This window comes from Rattus norvegicus, chromosome 1 (genome assembly GCF_021556685.1).
Source record: "Rattus norvegicus strain SHRSP/BbbUtx chromosome 1, alternate assembly SHRSP_T2T, whole genome shotgun sequence".
Lineage (NCBI taxonomy): Eukaryota > Metazoa > Chordata > Mammalia > Rodentia > Muridae > Rattus > Rattus norvegicus.
Genome location: NC_141534.1, coordinates 63,061,198 through 63,064,952, shown reverse-complemented (window position 1 = coordinate 63,064,952; position 3,755 = coordinate 63,061,198). Strand labels below are relative to the sequence as shown.

The following is a 3,755-nucleotide window of genomic DNA, read 5'->3' as shown; positions in this document are numbered from 1 at the left end:
TGATACTACAAACCAGGAAGTAGGGACTTAAACTTGAGATCACTGACTCAGGCTAGGGAGGACTCCAGGGCACCTGAGCTCAGCTGCAAAGGCAGAAGCTGAACCACAGTGAGCAGAGGTGGCACATTTTGCTGTTTCTTTCCTTTTCTGCTCTCAGGCCTTTCAGTGAACTCTACAGATGTGGATCTTTCCTCCCAGGCTTAGTGTCTGCAGCCATGAGAGTCCTCTACAGGGGACTCCAAACCCCAGAAGAGTCTTCAGAAGGAAAGCGCTACACACTGCACTGCCCCCAGCACTCTGAGAAACAGAGACCCTTTCTGGGCTTGGGCCAGTCAGTGCTCAATAGTTAGCTTCTGGCTGCACTGGCTGCTCACAAATAACACAGCAGACTGGGTCCTGTGACCTGGCTGTCACAGACTGTGATTGAGAATTCATTTCAACTGTGTCAGCATAGCCACTCTGTTCCTTCTGGCCCCAGGTTGCACAGAGCTCCTTGTCCTCCTACATGCCTCTTCCATCACTGGACCTTAATATTTAAAGTGAGCCCTACACTCAGGATGTACTTGGTTTTCTATACATCATGCCAACCTCTGTGTGATAGGAAGTGTCTGCCTGTGTATGCATACCCCCTTATGTGCCTAGGTGTCCATGCATACCACTACCCCATGTCCTGTCAGGGGCCATCCTCTGACAGGTCCTCACGCCTGCATGTCAGACCACCTGTCTTCAAGCCCCAACCCCTCCCCACTCCACAGATGTTGAGCTTATGGGCTTTGCTGATGCATCCAACATTGATGGGGGTTTTGGGGATTGAAACTGAATTCCTTACCCTTGGGAGGCAAGTGCTCTGCCTATCCCTGCAGCTTTGTCTCAGGTGTTTGATGATAACGTAGAGCCTTTCTGAGGATTTATGAAATCAGTGTCATCTTGATGGGTCAGTTTAGAAACACAGCTTTGTTTTTTTTTTATTTTTTTTAACAGTGTACCATCAGTTTGAGGCTAATCATTCAGAATTCAATGAAAAAGTGACACCCTGAGTGTAGACATGACGACTTTGATGCAGGAGGCATAGAAAACATTCAAAACAGAGAACCGAGGAGATGTAAACATCTTACAGGCTTTGATTTCTAAAAGCCTTAAATCTCTCCATAGCCCACAGAAGCCAGAGCCTTGAAGCCCTTCCCAACCATGTCATGACAGGTCCTATTGTGACCTCATGAGGAACGACTGTGAGGCGTCCCAGCCAACAGATGTTAAGCTGTTGCCAGGCCTGGATTTCTTTGAGTGCTTTGAGAGGAGGTGTGGAGTGGAGCCCTCTGCGACTTATTTGTATCTTGTGAGCTGTGTGTGGTTGTATTGGATTTTACTGTACTGTGTATATGTGTATGTATCAGTGTGTGTAAGAGAGTGTGTGCTGACAGATTTGCCTGTGTGTGAGTGTGTGTACACTTTCGCTTGTGTGTTTGTCAGTATATGTAGGAGTGTGTGAGTTTACAGGTTTGTTTGTGTGTATGTTTGTATGTGTGTACCACTTCTTTTGTGTGTGTGTGTGTCCCTGTGTGTGTGTGTGTGTGTGTGTGTGTGTGTCTGTGATGTGCATTTTTCCAGGTTTACTTGTGTGTAAGTATGTGTGTGCCTGTTCCTACGTGAGTGTGTTTTGTATGAATCTGGGTGTTTGTCTGTGTGTGTGCCTGTGTGTGTGTGTGTGTGTGCGTGTGTGCGTGTGTGTTTGTGTGTGCACGCACGTGCCCATCCCCTTTTGCCCCTTGTATCTATATTACCTGCACCTCAGTGCAAAAGAGTGTAGAGGCTAGAAGTCACGCTGGCTCCTGTTCCTGAGGCAGGTCCTCAACCTCATTTTCAAGACATGCTCTCTCACTGGCCTGCAGCTGCCCAAGTACCTGTCTTGGCTCTCCAGTGGCTCCCAGGAATTTGATATGCCAACCCCATAATATCAGATTAAAGGCCTACGTAGACAGCTGGCTGCTTATTTATGGATTGATTTTTTTTCTATGTTTTTAAGAGATAGAATTAGGCCATAAATTCTCAAGACCACTGGCTATTTCCTTATTGTGGTTTTGTTTTATTTATTTATTTATTTATTTATTATGGATTGCTGGATTCATTTTGGTGGTGGTTTTTATGTTCTCACATGCTATATTACTGCTTTGATTATTTACGGTTCTGCAGTCGGATGATTAACTCTATCTCCATTTTCAATGCCCTGCGGTTTCATCCTTTTACATTATTCCTGTTTCTCCATTTATTGAGTACAAGCAATCATTGGCTTAGACTTGATACAAATTTGCCCTTTGTGACACTTTGACTCTTCGGCCTTTGTTTAAGGTTTACTATTCACTGATATTTAACTGCCTTATTCCTTGTGGTTGGTTAATTTTAATTTTCAGTATTTTGCTCTGGAGAGTTGTGGATTTTTGTGGCTCACTAGGTCCTGAAATTCAATGGAGTTTTCCCTTAAGTGTTGGCTTTTTACATTTGTTTGTTTTGTCTCATACTCAGTCTTTCTCCTCTCATTTCTTTCATTTGACCTTTTTCTTCAAACAATCCATTCACAGTATTGATCAGCTTTGGCCGCCCAATCCTATTGTAATATGACGATTTTTATTTTCATCATTACGTTTAGTATTTGTGTGCTCTTGGCTTTCTCTTTTGGGGATGGTTATTTGGGTGGCTTTTACTTATGATTCTTCATATTTCCCCCTGTTCATAATTTTACTCTATTTTTCTAGTCTAGTCTTTTCTTTGTTATTATTTTTTTCTTTTTGTTTCGTTTGTTTCTTTTAGGTTCCACATGTGTAATTTTAGTTCCTGAATTGCTCCATCTTTTTCATTATTTGATTCCATTTGTTTGTTATTTTGAGGTAGCATTAGTACTGATAAAATGCCTACAGAGACTGAGGAGGAGTTACCACCTTCTAGTCCCGATCCCAGTATCTCTCAGGAGGGAACCTTTCATTCCCAATATAAAGTACTGAAGACTATTGGAAAAGGAAGCCATGCCAAGGTCCTCCTGGCCCACCACCAGCTCACAGGAACCCGAGTGGCGGTCAAAGTTCTCCGAAAGAACAAGCAGTGGTTCCGGCCAGCCATGACAGAAGAAAACATAATGAGAAAGATCAACCACCCCAACATTGTTTCTCTCTTACAAGTCATTGAAAACAAAACTAGAATATACCTCATAATGGAGCTGGTGGAAGGCCAACAACTCTACCAGTACATCAGAGAGTCAGGGCACATAGAGGAGGATGAGGCCCGTCAAATATTTGAACAGATATTATCAGCAGTGAGCTACTGCCATGGAAAGGGGATTGTTCACCGAGACCTGAAAGTGGACAATATAATGATTGATAAAAACAAAAAGGTCAAAGTCATCGACTTTGGGCTTAGCACCGAAACACAACCTGGACAAATGCTAAACCAGCACTGCGGTGCGTATTCTTTTGGTTCCCGGGACGCTTCCTTGGACTTCTGTATGACGGGATGAAGAATGATATGTGGACAATAGGAGTGGTCTTGTATTATATGGTAGTGAGAAAGCTCCCATTTGATTCTGTGATCATCCAAGAATTACAAAAACAAGTTGTTGCAGGGGTGTATCCTGCCCCCTGTGGGGTTTCAGAAGAACTGGAGAACCTCCTTAGTCAATTACTAACAGTAAATCCAATGTATAGACCAACAGCCAGCGAGGTGATGAAACACGCCTGGTTCAAAGAACACGGGAAGAGGTTCACAGT

The 3,755-nt window shown here is 43.5% G+C and overlaps 1 pseudogene; it reads left to right on the top strand.

Moving 5' to 3' along the window:
- Window positions 1-2,902: 2,902 nt before the first annotated feature.
- Window positions 2,903-3,505, top strand: LOC148007105 (sperm motility kinase Y pseudogene; annotated as a pseudogene).
- The last annotated feature ends 250 nt before the right edge of the window (window positions 3,506-3,755 follow it).